The sequence below is a fragment of the Manis javanica genome, chromosome 2 (assembly GCF_040802235.1).
Source record: "Manis javanica isolate MJ-LG chromosome 2, MJ_LKY, whole genome shotgun sequence".
In the NCBI taxonomy this organism is placed as follows: Eukaryota; Metazoa; Chordata; class Mammalia; order Pholidota; family Manidae; genus Manis; species Manis javanica.
Window position 1 is genome coordinate 94,553,924 of NC_133157.1, and position 20,490 is coordinate 94,574,413.

General features: G+C 44.9%; 1 pseudogene; it reads left to right on the plus strand.

Annotated features, from left to right (window-relative positions):
* The first annotated feature begins 873 nt into the window (after positions 1 to 873).
* LOC118967067 (protein tyrosine phosphatase type IVA 1 pseudogene) lies at positions 874 to 2,739 on the plus strand (annotated as a pseudogene).
* Positions 2,740 to 20,490: the final 17,751 nt, after the last annotated feature.

Here is a 20,490-nt window from a genome sequence, read left to right on the forward strand (position 1 = left end):
CTCGGCCCAGCCCTCCCCCACCCGGGAGACGCGCCCACTCCCGCGCCTCTCCATTCATCCACCGGTTCTCACCGGCGGCCGCTGCGGCGGGACGTCGAGGGGCGGGCCTCCGCCCCCGCTCGTCTGCGCTCGGCCCCGGGCCCGGCCTCTATTGGCGGCCAGGGACTCGCACGTTACGCTGGCTATAAAAAGGAGGGCTTGTGACGCAAGAGCGCCTCGGCGCGCGTATTGGCTCTGTCGACTGCGGGCCGGCTCGGCGACGCGCTGTCTTCGGAGCCACTCACTGCCAGGTAGAGGCTAGTGCCCCCGCCGCCGCCTGCATTGCTGCCGCCGCCGCCCCGCGACGACCACCGACGCCCCTGCCCGGCGTCGCCGCCGCCTCGGGACCGGCTGTATGATTAGGCCACAGCCTTCAATGAGTAAACATGTTCCTTCCTCAGTTCTTTGGTGTTCTTGGTCACACATGTTTGGAGTTTCTGAAGGGCAGTGGAGAATACTGCCAGGCACAGCACGACCTCTATGCAGACAAGTGAACTGTAGAAATTCATTACTACTTCACCAAGAAGCCCCTGTAAGAGTGGTTTAACCAGGACACAGAAGTGTTGAATTGAAATCCACAGAGCATTTTACAAGAGTTCTGACCTGGATAGGGTAAACCTCAGTGCACTTCCTTTCTATTCCCTCAGTATTACTGGGTTGAAGAATTGCTGCTGCTTGTTAGAAGGTTCATTTCATTTCCCATTACTCACAACTTCATACTCAAAGCACTGAGAATTTCAAGTGGAGTATACTGAAGTAGACTCGGTTTCTTTGCATCATTTCTGTATTCAGTATTTTAGATTGTTTCATAACCCTATTGTTTGTTTTTTTAGCTGAATTGACACGGCCGAAATGAACCGTCCAGCTCCTGTGGAAGTCACATACAAGAATATGAGATTTCTTATTACACACAACCCAAACAATTCACAGAGGAATGTAAGAAGTATGGAGTTGCTACAATAGTAAGAGTATGTGAAGCAACTTACGACACTACTCTTGTGGAGAAGGAAGGCATCCATGTTCTTGATTGGACCTTTGATGATGGTTCAACACCATCCAGCCAGATTGTTGATGACTGGTTAAGTCTTGTGAAAATTAAGTTTCATGAGGAACCTGGTTGTTGCATTGCTGTTCGTTGTGTTGCAGGCCTTGGAAGAGCCCTAGTGCTTGTTGCCCTGGCATTAATTGAAGATGGAAAGAAATACGAAGATGCAGTACAGTTTATAAGACAAAAGCAGCATGGAGCTTTTAACAGCTAGCAACTTTTGTATTTGGAAAAATACCGTCCTAAAACGTGGCTGCGTTTCAAAGACTCCAATGGTCATAGAAACAGCTGTTGCATTCAGTAAAACCGGTGCCTGATACCATTGCCTTGATGTAGAACTTGAGAAAGGAACCAGTCGTATATATTAGCCAACATATTGGCTTGGTGAATAAGTCTAATGAAGCTGGCACTGGAATCCTGAAGAGTTTTACCAGGCCACAAGCCTGACAATTGCAACCTCTGTGGGTTACAGCCAGCCTATTTGGACACTTAGCAAAAGATTCTTCCTGTTCAGCATTGAAGATGTGCTTATCCTTTTGTACCAGTTGACCTTTCCTGAAATCATGCAGCACTGAGTTATGTCTTTAAATTTATTCCCATGCCAGAATCTTACCAATATAAGAAATTTAGAAAGATTAAGTGCCAAAATACCCAGCACAATACTTGTATATTTTTAATATCATACAGAACTAAAATCCCCAGAACTATGAACACTCTGGACCTTATGTGGTTATATTCTTTGTCATTTCAAACAGAAAATAGGGCCTATATGGTTATTTGCCTGCTCACTTTATGGTTACATCTCCCACATTTGTACCAGTGTACATCAGGTTTGCTCAACTTTTTTTTTTAAGACCAAGTCTTACAGTGATTATTCAATGTCTTCCTTTAAATGTCATTTTGTGCTGTTGATGGAAAACCTCCATTTTGAAAATCTGCATCATACAGAAGCACATGTCTTTAATGTCTCCAGACAAAAAATACAGTTAATTTTAATGTTTGCACGTTGGGGTGCAACTTACAGGGAGGGCCCTAAAAAAGGATGGGAGGAGGCTATTAAGTATTCTAGTAAAATGTTGCCTTTGTCTTGTGCAGAATATGTAGAATATGCTCTTTAATTTAGTAAATATTTTTTAAAGGTAGAGATGCTTTGTTATTGTAGCTAAAACAATTCTTAATCATAAAATTTCCAAAATTCTTGTAATTTTTTTTATACTTATCTAAAGTTGTTTACCATCTTACTTTTGCTTTGAAGTGTGATTTTTTCCCCCTTCTCTTCCCAACCTCTCTTGCAAAAGAAAAAAGTGGATTTCTGTTAATGAATTAAGCAGACATCTAATATTTTATATGTCTTTTGAGATGTGTAACTTAATATTTGGATACTTGATAATTTATTATGTAATTGATAAAATGGTGATCTGTATTAATGTTAGTTCAACCATATATTTATACTGTCTGGGAATGTGTGGTTATAGTTCTGTGGGAGAAATAATTTGTCAGTGTTCAACAGCTTGTAAAAATCTAGTGCAAAAGCTTAAACATCTAAATAAATAATGAAATGCAAAAAAAATAAAATAAAGGAATCTTGAACCAGACCTTCACATGTCTGTATCAAAAGGTACAAACCAAATTTTAAAAATCATGATGCACATCCAATCACATTGTTCTTAGTAATATTTTCTAGTAAAAGTAAAATACCTTTGCATCATTAACTAATGTGAAAATACCTTAAAATGGTGCTAATTTCGTCTTCCATTTATCCTTTTCACTACTATTTTTGCATATGTGTTATAGTATACACAACATGTAAGTATATATCAATACTTTAAAGATAAATATATATATAACATAATAAAGAGAAATACATTGGGAAGCATGCTAGCCTTTTTTTTTTTCTTTTTGGAATTTTTTTTTAAATTGTATTATTTTTTTTGGTATCATTAATCTACAATTACATGAACATTATGTTTACTAGACTCCCCCCATCACCAAGTCCCCCCCACAAACCCCATTACAGTCACTGTCCATCAGCGTAGTAAGATGCTGTAAAATCAATACTTTTCTTCTCAGTATTGCACAGCCCTCCCTGGCCCCCCAACATTATACATACTAATCATAAAGCCCCCTTTCTTTTTCCCCATCCTTATCCCTCTCTTCCCACACAACATCCCCAGTCCCTTTCCCTTCGGTAACTGTTAGTCCATTCTTGGGTTCTGTGATTCTGCTGCTGTTTTGTTCCCTCAGTTTTTCTTTGTTCTTATACTCCACATATGAGTGAAATCATTTGGTACTTGTCTTTCTCCTCCTGGCTTACTTCACTGAGCATAATACCCTTTAGCTCCAATCATGTTGTTGCAAATGGTAGGATTTGTTTACTTCTTATGGCTGAATAATATTCCATTGTGTATATGTACCACATCTTCTTTATCCATTCATCTACTGATGGACACTTTGGTTGCTTCCATATCTTGGCTATTGTAAATAGTGCTGTGATAAACATAGGGGTGCATCTGTCTTTTCCAAACTGGGCTGCTGCATTCCCAGGGCAAATTCCCAGAAGTGGACTTCCTGGGTTAAATGGTATTTCTATTTTGAGCTCTTTGAGGAGCCTCCATATTGCTTTCCACAATGGTTGAACTAATTTACATTCCCACCAGCAGTGTAGGAGGGTTCCCCTTTCTCCACAACCTTGCCAACATTTGTTGTTTGTCTTTTGGGTGGTGGTGATCCTTACTGGTGTGAGATGATGTCTCATTGTGGTTTTAATTTGCATTTCTCTGATGACTAGTGATGTGGAGCATCTTTTCATGTGCCTGTTGGCCATCTGAATTTCTTCTTTGGAGAACTGTCTGTTCAGCTCCTCTGCCCATTTTTTAATTGGATTATTTGCTTTTTGTTTGTTGAGGTGTGTGAGCTCTTTATATATTTTGGATGTCTACCTTTTATCGGATTTGTCATTTATGAATATATTCTCCCATACTGTAGGATGCCTTTTTGTTCTATTGATGGTGTCCTTTGCTGTACAGAAGGTTTTCGGCTTGGTAGAGTCCCACTTGTTCATTTTTGCTTTTGTTTCCCTTGTCTGGGGAGATATGTTCATGAAGAAGTTGCTCATGTTTATGTACAAGAGATTTTTGCCTATGTTTTTTTCTAAGAGTTTTATGGTTTCATGACTTACATTCCGGTCTTTGATCCATTTGGAGTTTACTTTTGTGTATGGGGTTAGACAGTAATCCAGTTTCATTCTCTTACATGTAGCTGTCCAGTTTTGCCAACACCAACTGTTGAAGAGACTGTCATTTCCCCATTGTATGTCCATGGCTCCTTTATCGTATATTAATTGACTATATATGTTTGGGTTAATGTCTGGAGTCTGTATTCTGTTCCACTGGTCTGTGGGTCTGTTCTTGTGTCAGTACCAAATTGTCTTGATTACTGTGGCTCTGTGGCTTTGTAATAGACCTTGAAGTTGGGGAGCAAGATCCCTCCACTTTATTATTCCTTCTCAGGGTTGCTTTGGCTATTCAGGGTCTTTGGTGTTTCCATATGAATTTTAGAACTATTTGTTCCAGTTCGTTGAAGAATGCTGTTGGTGATTTGATAGGGATTGCATCAAATGTGTAGATTGCTTTGGGCAGGATGGCCATTTTGACAATATTAATTCTTCCTAGCTAAGAGCATGGGATGAGTTTCCATTTGTTAGTGTCCTCTTTAATTTCTCTTAAGAGTATCTTGTAGTTTCCAGGGTATAGGTCGTTCACTTTCTTAGTTAGGTTTATTCTTAGGTATTTTATTATTTTTGATGCAATTGTGAATGGAATAGCTTTCCTGATTTCTCTTTCTATTAGTTCATTGTTAGTGTATAGAAAAGCCACAGATTTCTGTGTATTAATTTTGTATCCTGCAACTTTGCTGAATTCCGATATTAGTTCTAGTAGTTTTGCAGTAGAGTCTTTAGGGTTTTTTATGTACAATATTATGGCATCTGCAAATAGTGACAGTTTGACTTCTTTACCAATCTGGATTTCTTGTATTTCTTTGTTTTGTCTAATTGCCATGGCTAGGACCTCCAGTACTATGTTGAATAACAGTGGGGAGAGTGGGCATCCCTGTCTTGTTCCCAATCTCAAAGGAAAAGCTTTCAGCTTCTCACTGTTCAGTATGATGTTGGCTGTGGGTTTATCATATGTGGCCTTTATTGTGTTGATTACTTGCCCTCTATACCCATTTTGTTGAGAGTTTTTATCACTAATAGATGTTGAATTTTGTTGAATGCTTGTTCAGCATCTATGGAAATGATCATGTGGTTTTTGTCCTTCTTTTTGTTGATGTGGTGGATGATGATGGATTTTCAAATGTTGTACCATCCTTGCATCCCTGGGATGAATCCCACTTGGTCATGGTGTATGATCCTTTCGATGTATTTTTGAATTTGGTTTGCTAATATTTTGTTAAGTATTTTTGCATCTACGTTCATCAGGGATATTGGTCTGTAATTTTCTTTTTTGGTGGGCGACTTTGCCTGGTTTTGGTATTAGGGTGATGTTGGCTTCATAGAATGAGTTTGGGAGTATTCCCTCCTCTTCTATTTTTTGGAAAACTTTAAGGAGAATTGGTATTATATCTTCCCTGTATGTCTGATAAAATTCCGAGGTAAATCCATCTGGCCCGGGGGTTTTGTTCTTTGGTAGTTTTTTGATTACCGCTTCAATTTAATTGCTGGTAATTGGTCTGTTTAGATTTTCTGTTTCTTTCTGGGTCAGTCTTGGAAGGTTGTATTTTTCTAGGAAGTTGTCCATTTCTCCTAGGTTTTCCAGCTTGTTAGCATATAGGTTTTCATAGTACTCTCTAATAATTCTTTGTATTTCTGTGGGGTCCGTCATGGTTTTTCCTTTCTTGTTTCTGATTCTGTTGATTTGTGTTGACTCTCTTTTCCTCTTAATAAGTCTGGCTAGAGGCTTATCTATTTTGTTTATTTTCTTGAAGAACCAGCTCTTGGTTTCATTGATTTTTGCTATTGTTTCATTCTTCTCAATTTTATTTATTTCTTTTCTGATCTTTATTATATCCCTCCTTCTGCTGACCTTAGGCCTCATTTTTTCTTCTTTTTCCAATTTCGATAATTGTGACATTAGACCTTTCATTTGGGATTGTTCTTCCTTCTTTAAATATGCCTGGATTGCTATATACTGCTTTCACTTCATCACACAGAAGTTGGGGCTTCGTATTGTTGTTGTTGTCATTTGTTTCCATATATTGCTTGACCTCTATTTTAATTTGGTTGTTGATCCATTGATTATTTAGGAGCATGTTGTTAAGCCTCCATGTATTTGTGAGCCTTTTCGCTTTCCTTGTGCAATTTGTTGCTAGTTTTATACCTTTGTAGTCTGGAAAGTTGGTTGGTAGAGTTTCAATCTTTTTGAATTTACTGAGGCTCTTCTTCTGGCCTAGTATGTGGGCTATTCTTAAAAATGTTCCATGTTCACTTAAGAAGAATGTGTATTCTGCTGCTTTTGGGTGTAGAGTTGTGTAGATGTCTGTTAGGTCCATCTGTTCTAATGTGTTGTTCAGTGCCTCTGTGTCCTTACTCATTTTCTGTCTGTTGGATCTGTCTTTTGGAGTGAGTGGTGTGTTGAAGTCTCCTAAAATGAATGCATTGCATTCTATTTCCTCCTTTAATTCTGTTAGTATGTGTTTCACATATGCTGGTGCTCCTGTATTGGGTGCATATATATTTATAATTGTTATATCCTCTTGTTGGACTGACCCCTTTATCATTATATAATGTCCTTCTTTATCTCTTTTTACTTTCTTTGTTTTGAAGTCTATTTTGTTTAATACTAGTACTGCAACACCTGCTTTTATCCCCTTGTTGTTTGTGTGAAATATCTTTTACCATCCCTTGGCTTTTAGTCTGTGAATGTCTTTGGGTTTGAGGTGAGTCTCTTGCAAGCAGCATATAGATGAGTCTTGTTTTTTTATCCATTCTATTACTCTGTGTCTTTTGATTTGTGCATTCAGTCCATTTACATTTAGGGTGATTATTGAAAGATATGTACTTATTGCTGTTGCAGGCTTTAGATTCATGGTTACCAAAGATTCAAGGTTAATTTCCTTAGTGTCTAAGAGTCTAACTTAACTCACTTAATATGCTTTTACAAACACAATCTAAAGGTTCTTTTTTTTCTCCTCCTTTTTCTTCATCCTCCATTCTTTCTATATTAGGTATCAGATTCTGTATTCTTTGTCTATCCCTTGATTGACTTTGAGGATAGTTATTTTAATTTTGCATTTGCTTAGTAATTAGCTGTTCTACTTTCTTTACTGTGGTTTAATTTCCTCTGGTGACAGCTTTTAAACCTTAGGAACACTTCCATCTATAGCAGTCCCTCCAAAATAGACTGTAGAGATGGTTTGTGGGAGGTAAATTCTCTCAGCTTTTGCCTATCTGGAAATTGTTCAATCCCTCCTTCAAATTTAAATGATAATCTTGCCAGATAAAGTAATCTTGGTTCCAGGCCCTTCTGCTTCATGGCATTAAACACATCATGCCACTCCCTTCTGGCCTGTAAGGTTTCTGCTGAGAAGTCTGATGTTAGCCTGATGGGCTTTCTTTGTATGTGATCTTATTTCTTTCTCTGGCTGCTTTTAATAGTCTATCCTTATCCCTTATATTTGCCAATTTTATTATTATATGTCTTGGTGATGTCTTCCTTGTGTCCCTTGTGTTGGGAGATCTGTGGATCTCCATGGCCTGAGAGACCATCTCCTTTCCCAGATTGGGGAAGTTTTCAGCAACTACCTCCTCAAAGACACTTTCTATCCCTTTCTCTCTCTTCTTCTTCTTCTGGTATCCCTATAATGCAAATATTGTTTCATTTGGATTGGTCACACAGTTCTCTCAATTTTCTTTCATTCTTAGAGACTCTTTTTTCTTTCTGTGCCTCAGCATCTTTGTATTCGTCTTCTCTAGTTTCTATTTCATTTATCGTCTCCTCCACTGTATCCAACCTGCTTTTAATACCCTCCATCATGCTCTTCAACAATTGGCTCTCCCACCTGAATTCATTCCTGAGTTCTTGGATGTCTTTCCGTACCTCCATTAGCATGTTGATGATTTTTATTTTGAACTCCCTTTCAGGAAGGGTCACGAGGTCCATGTCATTTAAATCTTTCTTGGGAGTTGCAGTAATAATTTTACTCTGGACCAGGTTTCTTTGGCATTTCATATGTGTATATGGCACCCTCCCGTGTCCAGAAGCTCTACCCTGGAGCTGCTCAGCCACTGAAGCAATGTTTCTGTGTCACAGGGGAGTGGTATTGGTGCCTGGGGAGAGGAATAGTTGTTTACTGCTGCCCGGCTGCTATGCGTGTCTCCACTGCCTGAACCAGTGGGCCGGGCACACAGTATAAGCTTTTGTTCCAGAGCAACCAGATATGGATCCCTGCTTTCCACAAGCAGCTGGAATCTCTGTCTCTCCAGGAATTCTGCCTGTATTAGCTTTCCAACTCCATAATCACACTAGTATCATGAAAGCACCATGAAATGTAGGTTTGTGCTCCCAGAGCAGATCTCCGGAGCTAACTATTCAGCAGTCCCAGGTCTTCCACTCCCTTCCTGTTCCATTTCTCTTACTCCCACTGGTGAGCTGGGGTGGGGAAGCGCTTGGGTCCCACCGGGCCACAGCCCTGGTACATTACCCTGTTCTGTGAGGTCTGCTCTTTTCTCCAGGTATGTGCAGTCTGGTGCAGCCCTCTTTCCTATTGCTCTCTCAGGATTAGTTGCACCAACTATATTTTCTAATTGTATATAGTTTTAGGAGGAAGCCTCTGTCTCTCCTCTCACATGGCCATCTTTTCCATGCTAGCCTTTTTAACTGCCTAATGTACACGTTAGAATTTGGAGACTTGTATGTAGATTTTTCCCAAACAGAATTATTGAATGATTAATCTGTTGCTGCATAGGAGCCAGGTGATGGATTGTTCATAAAAGTCTGCCCCTGGTGAAACTAAAAAGTGATGCTTGTTGGTTTAGTTGTTAAAAGCAAAGCATGGTATTAAACACACCACACACACACACAACACAATCTCTGCTGAAATATTTACATTTGATAATAGAAAAAAAAGATCTAACTGATCTCAGTGTTTTCAATTACATTCCTACATTTAGATTTGTATTAAAGGGTTTTAAAAAATCATGCCTTTACTGACTAGCAATACTGAAGATAACCAGGTTCCCATCTGAGTCGGTCTGACATTACATTTGTTATATTCATTTTCATCTGCCTCTGCCCTGGCTGCGGACCAGTACAGAGGCAGCTCCCTGAAACAGCAGTTCCGGGGGTTTTGCTGTGGGAAGAACTGCTACTCACCAGCAGGGGACAGCAGTCCCATAATCATGGACTACTTGCTGCAAAGGGGCAGCTTAAATCCTGGTTCTCCTCAGCTGCACATCGGCTCACCTGGGTCTCTTGGAGGCCCTAATGCCCAGGCTACTCCCTGCCCTCTCCACGTGAGTCTGTGGTCGTTGGTGGGGGATTAGCTTTTCACAGCCCTCCAGTTAGAGGGCTGGGAGCCATGGTAGCAAAGGGGTCCAAGGCCTAAGGTCAAAGGTCCTGCCTGCTGGGTAGGAGGCAGTGCTGTGGGGGCTGAGACAGCCACCCCCACTACCCCATGCCAGCCCATGCGATATCCCTGGCCCTGGCGCCTGTGACACAGTCATTGGTCCCATCTCACTTCTGCACGGTTTCTAGTGTTCCACCTTGATGCCAAGCTCTTCGCAGAGTTTAAAGGGCTGTCAGGGTCTGCTCGCTTATGCAATGGGGGAGTGTCACGGGAGGCTTCTTTGTGCCCAGAAGTCATGACCTCGGAGTTGTGATTAGACATGCATAGATCCCCGTTCTCGGACCAAGCACGAAGGATTGGTCGCCTGCATCTCCCTAAAACAGCGCTTAAGACTTTGGAAAGGCAGATGGAGGGTGAAGGAAGCCCGAGGCTGAGGAACACGGTGCCTTGAGGCTCCTCATTGGGAACAGGACACAGAGGGTGGGGACGCAGGAGGGTGCGGCCAACGCAAGCGGTGGGCCGCGCGCTCGCCTGGTATTGGCTCACGCGGAGGCGGTTTTCCAGACGGTCACATCTGTCCAGGCTTCAGACGCCTGCGGCGCTGGAGGACGATTGACAGTGCGACGCAGGTGGCTCTGGACGGAGGCTCAGGCGCTCGGAACGCTCCCAGGATGCGGCGGAGGCACCAGGGTTTTCACGTCTTGGGACGGGGTGCGAGCCCCCGAAGCAGGGCCTTGGGGTGTGCACGGCGCCAGGCGCCGCCTGCGCCCGCTGGGAGCGCTCGGGAGCGGCGCGCCGCCCACGTCCTGCAGCCAGAGCAGCTCGCCGGCCGGCGTGCAGGGCTGAACAGAGAAGGGGGCTGAAGGCTGAGGGCCTGGTCATGCGGGCCGGGGAGGACGCCAGGTGGGTGTCTGGCCGCGAGAAATAGCTACCCCCGGGGAGCGACCGAGCGACCCTGGAGTGGAGCAGTCCTGGACGCTCAGGCAACTGATGAGAAAGACAGGAGGGTTGGGGCTGGGAGGAGCCTGGGACAGAAGCCAAGGCGGGGTTTGGGGAGGGCGACTGGAGGACAGGCTGCAGCGGGGAATCTGCGGGCCCTGGGGGCGCGGCCAGACCAGGCAGAGGACAGAGTTAGGATGTAGAGGGCCAGACGGCCCCGGGGGAGGTGGGGCGCGGAGAGGCACAACTGAGGTGGGGGAGTCAGAGGGACTCAACTGGTGTGGGCACAGGCACGCAGGGAGCAAGGTGACGCGTGGGCGGGGGTGGGGAGCCGAGGAATGAAATACACCTAGGAACTCAGGCGGGGGCGTGGCTGTGGGTACAAGTGGTGTGTGTGTGGCTGTGAGGGCACAGAGAGCGTGTCCATGTGGGCACAGGGGGCGTGGCAGTGAGGGCCAGGAGGTGCAGGGGTGGGGCTTGAAATCTGTCAGCAATTAGACTTCAGTAATGGGGTCAGACCTCATTATAACTTTCAAGCCCAGAATATGATTTTTTCTAAAACCTCCAAATAATCTCTCATCAGAAAAGTAAATGAATGACCTTACTGGGAAGTTTGAAAACCCATATTCAAAAGCTACCATGAAGCGTAGATACTTTTCCAGAACAGAGGAGCCAAGGTGTGTAATTATCAAATGTGAGGGAGCTCAGTCATCATGTCACACACCAAAACTAGCACCCTCCCAGCCTTCAACATGCTTGTTAATGGGTACCAGAAGGACCCCAGGTGGCCTTTAATGAAAATAACAAATCTCTATGAATTTATGAGTCTAAGTGCAATAAAGCATTCAAATTGTCTGACAAAGCCAGCACATTCCCAGTGACACTATCACAGTCTATCCCTATGGGTTTTTATTTTAGGAGTTAAATGAGTAAAAAGAAGAGGAAAGAGTAACAGGGCAGCAACCCCCAGGGAGCCAGGTCCAGACCCACCATCTATTCACTAACTCCAAACAATGATGGGGATTAATTCCAGATGTCCCCTTTCAAACTGTTGTGTATGGCAGAGTCAAGATGTGTCTTCCCCTCTGCCCTTGATGATAATTGCACAGAAGGAGAATGGGAGAGAGCAGAGAAAGAGAGGAAGAAACATAAACTCCATTTGATGGAACCCAGAAACATCCTCAACCCCGGTCAGCACATGCGTGGGTGGAATGAAAACTGACAGTAGAATGTTTGCATGGCACCTAAAGGAGTGCTGACCGAGTCACGCTGCAGCGCTTGGTGCTGCTCAGGAGCTGAGGACGTGACCTTGAAAGTGGATGTAAGCCGTGGACAGGAAAACAGGAGGAAAGGATGGACATCTATGTAAAAACTGCCAGGATCCCCGGGCCTCCATCTGCCCCCGGGGGAAGCTGTGCAACTTCCTTTTGTGGTAGGGTGTTTTCCAAAAGGCTGTAATTATTTACCAAGCCTGGGCTGGCCTGGAGACCTGCTATGACTGATAGAATGTGGTAGAAATGATGTGGTGCCAACTCTGAGCTCAGGACTCCAGCCTCCTCGGCATCCATTCACCTCAGGGAGCCCCAGGCGGCTGCCACTGGGTGAGGAGGCAGAGGGTGCTCCCTGCCGAGCCACTCTGCCCACCGTCAGAACAAGCTGTCCACCCAGCAGCCGCCCATAGACTCAGCAGCAAGCTGCACAAGCCGCCCCACGGAGCCTGTCTGAGATTGCTGACCCACTGGACCTTATGCTAAATGAATGGTTGATTTCTTTAAAATCACTTTGCTTTTTGTTGTTGTTTCAATGCAGCAACAGTTGACACCTTCATGGGAAACTGAAAATTCATTTTCTGAGAAATTGAATGAGAAAGCATCTTGGCCAGGAGTCACCAGGTAAACCAGTGGTAGGGTTGAGGTGTGGACATGCAGACAGGGAGACTGATGTGAGGTGCACACTCCTGCCTAGTCCTCCTTCTTTGCCCACACCCACAGCCCCAGCCTCTGGGCTCTGCCTCCCAGGAAGGGAGAAACACAGGGAGCCCAGAGCCACGTCAATCTATTGCCAATGGAACACTACAGTCTCAGACCTGGGCGAACCTTGCCTTTGTGCCAAGAAAAGTCATAGATACTAGAAAACCCAGCTTGCTGCAAGTCACCACTCCTCTGCCACTTCCATGCAGAAATGTCAAGCAGCTTTTAGGTGCATTACTCCCAAATATTAAAGAACATCCAAATATAGGGAAGGAAAAATTCTACCTCTACCCTCTTAGGCTCAGTGACTGAGGCTTGCAAGTCAAATTGGTAAAAGACAGATTAACAGGAGGAAAACAAAAAGAGTTTATTTAGGCATGTAATATGTATACACATGGGAGAACTCAGTGATGAGTGACTCAGAGGGCTGGTTAGAATTTAGGGCTGTCTATCATCTTAACAGAGAGTGGAAAATCATGGAGAAGTGAGAAGACAGAGCAAAAAGGGTGTGGGCTTCTAGGGGCTGTAATTGTGGGATGACGAATATATGGTGAAATTAAACGAAAATAGGTTTTGTTTGTGCAGCCCAGCTCTGTGTGGACCTCTGCCTCCAGTGATGATGGGTGTTTGGCCATGATGACGGCCTCTTCCTAACAGAGGAGAGGGAAGGGGGAAACATCTTCACAAAGGAAAATTTATACCCTGCCTTTAAACAGAAAGGGGAGGATAGAGAGTTGCTCCTGACTCTGCTGTTTCTCAACTGCTTTCCACTCAAAATAGTCCTTTTGCCAAAGAGAAATTTTCTGGTAAGGTCTAAGTGATCCCCTTCACAAGGATAACTAGATATTTGAAAAAAGCAATAATATAATTTGGAAGAAGCAGAGGATAAAACATCAATGATGTGGACAGTAAAAGACAACTTCAAAAAAACTTATAATGAATATGTTCAGGGATGTAAGAGAAAATATTGAACCTATAAATGAAGGCCAGATGCAGTGAAAAGAGAAATTAAAGAGTAAGAAAAATGCTAAGAAATTAAAATGTGGTTGTGAAAATTAAAATTTCAATAGTCACATTAGAAATAATGTTAAACCAGTCTCCAAGAAGGTAAGATAAAAACTGATGGATTCCCAGAAAAAGAATAAAATGGGTGGGTCAGCCTGAGACTGACTGATGGGTATTTGACACACGGGTACTTGAGAAAGTGAAACCAGAGAAGGCAGCAGGGGACACTGACCAACGTGTCATCCACATGAATTTCACTGGAAGGGAAGGGCTTGGCTTTTCAAACTTCAAGGACTACCAAGGGCCAGCATAATGAAAGAAAACCGCCGAGGATGCCATTGTAAACACAAGTGATATGGGAACCTCAAAACATTTGAGGGGTTGCCTTACAAAAGACTGGGGATAAATGTTTCAGACTCCTCAACATTACTAAAAATAGAAAAAAAAACACAGAAGGAAGAAAGCCCCTGAAATTCTGAAGAAAAATTATATTCAATCTAGATTTTACACTAAGCCAAACTACCAATCAGGTATGAAACTAAAATGAGCTGATTGCTGGAGAGGCAGAGACTTAAAAGTTTATTTACCCCGGCACCATGTTTCAGAAAACTACCAGAAGAGGTCTTCTGTACAAATGAGAGAGAGTGTCAAAGCAGAGTACAGCATGGGGTTTGAAAACAGGGGTCGCAACCCAGAGAGTGGTGAGGAGAAGCTCCAGGATGATCCTACAGGGAGCCCCAGGACCAGTGCGGGTGGCAGCTGACAGGGCAAGTGCCCAGGCAAGGAGAAAGATGGAAAATGGGGCCAGCATATAATCTGATGCACAGTAGACAGGTGCATTGAAGAGGTTAGGATAAGGATAAAGAAAAGCAAGGAAATGAAAAAGGTGTATCAATTATAAATATTCATCAAAATATTTTAATAAAGGAAATGAATGCACAATATAGACCTTGACTCCTGGAGAATGGTATTTACATGACCATGACTGTGAAAGTGCCACAGGCCAGACTAACTGAAAAGATGCTCAACTCCCCAGGGGAGTGAAGGGAAGGAAGCTGGAGGCCTAAGTTCTCATCCTCATAATAGAGGGTCAGTAGATAGAGGGGACATTGAGTCAGCACCCAGTGGACCTATTACAGAGTCCACCAACACTGAGGGTTTGAAAAACTTTCCAAATGAAAATTCCTCAAGGCAGAGCAGACACAGATTGATAATGCCCAAGGCCAAAACATTTCACCTCTCAAATTTATGGAGGAATCCTCTGTGAAGTTCTGATGCACTGTGACTATGGGAATTAAACAAACTGTCCATAGGAACAGAAATGGGGTGGGTGAAGTCAGCGAAGGGGTCAAAATGTACAAACGTCCAATTAAAAAATAAGTGAGTCCTGGATGTGGTGCACAGCATGAAGACTGTGGTTAACAATGCCGTGTATACATGAGAGCTACCAAAAGTGTTGGTCTTAAAAGTTCTCATGAAGACAACACCAGCAAAATCAAACCTGCTGGGAGTCTTCTCAGCTTAGCCTCTGCCTCAGTGCCAGCATTTCTCACCTGAAGCATAGAGTAGGGGTGATGCCTGGGCCAGGACTGGGGAGAAGAGGCTCTTCAGTCTTTTGGGGTCATGGAGGCTGCAGGCAGCTTTGTGTCAAGGTAATGCTGCCCCCACCCCAAGGCTATCAGTGCCCCTATCTGTAAACTCCCAGTCCCTACCTCCCATTTTCCCAGTAGCCTGCATCTCCAGGAATGGAGAGAGAGTGGGGCAGAGCAAAACTTAACACCAACCTCAGTGTTCTAGTTGTCAGGACTCAGATAGATTTTTCTGGAATGGAAGTGATTTCTTCACGGGAACCCTAGGAGTCCACATCCTGGCCTGAATTTTAGGGTGGTGGCTAGTGTGTACAACAGGATAAGCAAAGGGAGCCCAGCAAACAGGCGGGCAAGCACCCTGTATCACCCTTTCTCTCAAAACAGGCTACATGGACATGGGGAGCTGGGCACTCACTGCACCTCTTTGTTCCTCAGAAGAAAATGGAGTCGCTCACTGGAAGAGACTCATACAGAGCCCCCAGAGACTGTTTATTCAGCTGGCCTCTTGCACCAGAAGCACACCTCAATCACACAGACAAAGGCAAGGAGCCAGTCCCAAATAACTGACACAAAGATGTTCAAGGGCATCTGAAGAGAACACTGCATGTCGGCCCGGGGGCCTTGGGCTGCTCCTCAGCTTCGACTCGGCACCCACCAGCCAGGCAGGCCCTCGCCCCCAGCATCCTCCTGCATCCACCCTCCGCTGCACTCAGGGACACCCTCTTCTCCCCTTTCTTTTTATTCATTATCTATTTTTGGGTGAGAGGGTCAAAGCCAAGTGTGTGTTCTTTCTTTTAAAGCATTTCAAAGCAAATCCCAAAATGTCACTCTTGAATATGTCATTATGTCTAAGTGATAAGTGCTTCAAAAAAGCTCATTATCCCACTTCCCCAAATTACCAACAATTCTGTGGTGTCATCTAATACACAGTTTGTTTTAAAATTTCTCAAGAAATATCTTTCTATAGTCATTTCATTCAAACAGGCCCTAGTCAAGGTCTATGTGGCACACTTGGCTGAGAAGTCCTGTGAGCTCTTTGAACAAGTGATAGGCTGGCCTTCCCTCATTTTCATGCCATCTGTCTGGCTAGATCAATTCCCACCAACTAGATCTCGCTGGACTGCATTTTCATGGTTGTCAAAAAAGCAGAAGTCAAGCCAATGAATTACCAAAGTAGTAACTGGCAGAAATTCACTGTGTGCACACCACAACAACAGTTTGCAAAGCAGAGCTTGGAGTGGGGCTGGGCTGCACTGTTATGAAACAGCTTGTATAGTGCCGAGGCAGTGATGTGATTCTGACAGCCACTGGTGACAATACTAGATTCTCTTAAGTGCAAAAGGAACGAGTGGTCAGTGGTTACTTTGTTTTAGTTTTGGGGAACAATTTAAGTTTTGCTTTTTATTTCCAGAGGCACCACAAGAAGTGGCCCAGGTCAAGTTAGCAGGGCTTGTCTTGCAAAATAAGTTGGATTCAACTTTGCTTGTACAACCCACTGGTTTTCTGCTTGGGATTTTCAACCTTGGTATCTGTTTAACACAGTGTAACTAATACATTCCTTTGCTCCTGTAGTTCCTATAATCTGGTGTTTGGGTCTAGAGGCCTGTTTAGACCTGGGTTTGAATTTTTTTGCATGAATATTCCAGAAGCAGGGCTGCTAGTTCCTCTTGCACCCCTCATGTCTGGACACCCCAGGTTTGGAAGATTTGCACTGGGTCACAAGGAGGCTAAGTGCTGTCTGCCTGGCCCGCCTATCATAACGTTCCCCATCAGCCTCAGGGCTTTAGTGCTCATTTATAGACCAGGTCTGTCTTTTCATCAGTGGTTGCAAAATGGTGGTTTTTTAATTTTGACTTTTTGTTCTGCATTTATTTGATAGAATTCTTCTATAACTACTTAGCCAACCTGAAATACAGTTTATAGAGGAAAGGAAGAATAAATACATGGTGCATTCTCTTTATCGATTTTCAGAATAACTGGAAACTAGCAAGACTTTTTTGTTGTTGTTAAAAGTGTACAGAACTTTATGTACCTGTTTTACTTCAATACATTGCATTATTGTCACTGATGGTCACTTATGTTCAGTGGCGTGGCAATTGCCCTATCTTTTGCCTGTTGGGCTCCTTCAGCCCAGCTCCCAGACACAGCTCCTTGGTGTTTGGCCATAGTTTGATGTCTCAGGACATCTTGTACCATATCTGCCCCAAAACAACCATTTCTCCAAGACCTCAATTCCTTGTAATGAAAAACGGCATTTGGAGCCTACGGCCTGGGCACTGTGCGCTTCACGAGGTTTTATACCGACCATGGGGGCCTGGCTGTCCTAGCATAACTGCTCCTTAGGCTCATCACTCCTACCTGTTAACTTGGATCTGGGGCAGTGTGAGAGATGGTTGTAAATTTCCCATTTCTCACATTTTTCTCTGAGTTTCTTTGCTTCTCTCAAACTCAACATTAGTTTTTTTTAGGACATTATCACCCTAGTGAAAATGGTAAAAAGGCAAACCACTTACTCTCTTATTACTTCAAACCTTCTCAGAAATGCTGTTCCTTTCTCTTTTGGCCTGCTGATGTTCATCTTGTCTGGATGCTGTTCGCAGCAGGCCCATGTCCAGGAAAAGGAGCTGGCATCTCCCCAGTGATACTCAAAATGAACAGCCCTCTGCTTGTTTAGTAATTAAGTTCTATGTTTTACTAAGTCTGTTACTTAATACATGGAACAACTAGCATTTAATTATAAGCATTGCCAACTACTCTTGCAAAATGCTAACTCTATATTTTAAAAAGCCATTTCGGAGGGTTGGTTATGGCATTAATTCCGGAACTTTCCTAAGAATGAAGATGCAGTCACTTATTTGCTGTGTCCCTGCTATGGCCCCGGCAGTCATCGGGCAGGTCTGTGTTGCTTGTAGGAGTGAATAACACCCACAACCAGAAGAAAGGAGCATCAGTCCCTAACAGTAAGGACGCTGAGGAATCGCGGAGGCGTTTTGCCAAGTGAAAGAAGCCAAGGTTGCATGCTGCACGTTGACTTTAACAGGGCATCTGGAGAAGGCAGAAACACAAGGAACAGAGAAGCCAGGAGCAGAACCCGGGCCGGGGCAGGGCAGGGGTTACTGCAGATGGTCAATATGAGGGAGGTTAATGTTTCAGGTAGAGGGGCTGTTCTGTGTCCTGGTTAGAACTATAGGCCTCCAGCAAAGTCAATAGGTCAACATAAAATGTAATTCGTTTCTAGAGTTCATGCATCTTAAGTGAATCTGGCAATGAAAGTGCAGTATCAGACAATGTGACTGAAAATCAATAATTTGTCATCTCTTCCTTAATGGCCCAGAAGTCACAGAAAACTGATGGCCAATCAATTCTGTAACATTGACCTGGGCAGGAGGAGGCTGTTTTCTGAAAATTGTGTCTTCTTAAATATTCACTACACTAAGTACATGCTGTGGATAGAAACAGTTCTCATGGCCTCGAAAGCACTCAAGTGACATTATAAATTAAAAGGTACTATTAAGTGATAACAAGGAAGTATTATCCCCAGTAATTTTCTTAAAATGGTTTTATCAAGGAAGATGCAATTTAATGAAATGGAGATATATTTATGCATTCACAAAACTATGGAAATATCTAAACACGAAACGCAAGGATTTGAAAGATACACCTCATGTCTGAAATTGCCTATGAGGAAAGAGGAAATCCAACATTTTTCAGGACCACCTGTGTGCACTCAGCTCCTGCTTGGCACTCCTGTTACTCCTTCAATTTGGAAAGAGTTAGCAAACTGCCTTAAACTACCTGAGAGGGTGACAAGATGATGTCTTTTATTTGCGTTTTTTCATCAGCGAAAGCCTGGCTGAGGCCTTTGTCACCCAACGGGCAGATGGGGGCCCAGAGTCTTGTGAAACCCGCGCGGGCGCAGCCTCTCCCCTTGGTGCGTGCCAGGGGCCAAGCGGCTGGTGACGGGTACTGCCCGCCTCCACCTCCCTGTCTGCATGCAGCACGTGTCGCACAGTCATTGACCTGCCCTGTCTGTCTGGTTTGGACAACGAAGTCTGTTCCTTTCCAAGACACTATTTATTCCCGCGCGTCACGAGTTTATTCTGCAGCACGAGTTCAATTACTGCGATTTTCATGGCGAGAGGAATGGGCCGGTGGCGGTGGCCCTGGGCTGCCACTTCACCTGTTAAGAGACGCTGGGAGTCCAGGAGGGGGAGCCGCTTTAGCACAAACCGTCTGCAGTAAGCCACCTCCCTCTCTGCAAATAACACTGCCAGGTGGGTTAGGGGTGGGATGGCTGATCCATTCCCAGGAAACACGGGGCGAATCATCAGGGCACTAGCAAATCCGCTCCTCAGAGGAAAGAGGGATCCGCTTCCTCTGTACACAGGTAAGAAGTGCAGGTCCGGACAAGTTAATCAATTCACCACGTGAGCTGCTGGGGAGCATGCCAGGCGGGCTGGGCGCTCAGGGCGCTGGGGATAGGCCGCTCTCCGGGGCCCTCTTGGCTCGAACCAGGTGCTTCCCAGAGCAGAAGCCAAGGTGGACCTGCCCCCACTTAACACGCCAACTGATGCTGGCGGCCGCAGAGGAGGCTGGAGGTGCTTGGGAACGGAACGGTGGCGGTCGAGGGGACACGGCTCCCCGCGTCCCAGACACGGGCGAGCACCCCACAGTCCACCAAGCACAGGAGCGATACTCTGACGGGGAGCAGCTGGCATACCCTGACCGCGGTGTCCGAGGAGCTCGGCTCCGAGCCCAGGGGGAGCAGCGCGTATTTGCGCGGTCCCGGCGACGCCCGAGGGCGAGCTATACTGCGCGCGCTACAGGAGCCCGCAGGTGCACGGCCCGCCTGCTAGCCCGCCGCCATGGCCGCATCTATGCGGACTTTAACCGGAAAGGATGCAAAGGAGACTGTTCCCGGCGCGGGCCTGGAGCGCACCCTCCAGCACGCCAAGGCCCCCTCAACCCCTCGGCGTCTCCCTGACGAAGAATCTGCCCGTTGTAACTACGGTCTGGAGGGCTCGCCAGATTTCATTAAAGAAGACCTCGACAACAAAACAGTTCCATTTCTCCTCTGCCTTTCCCTCATTTCTGGTACGGTGACTGACGGGGCCTCTGCACCGCATTGTTCCGGATGGCCCCCTGGCGGGGAGGGGAGAGAAGGTCCGCATGGTCACCGTGGGCACAGGGCCCGGGCTTCCCCAACTCTGAGCACCAGGGGCTGAGGAGGAACGGGAACTATATGCAGTGTGCCAGACAGTGCACGCAAGCCTGGAGATCCAGGGCCCAGCGGGGGGGAACCGGGCACCAGGAATGACGTCCTTTGGAACGTGTGGGC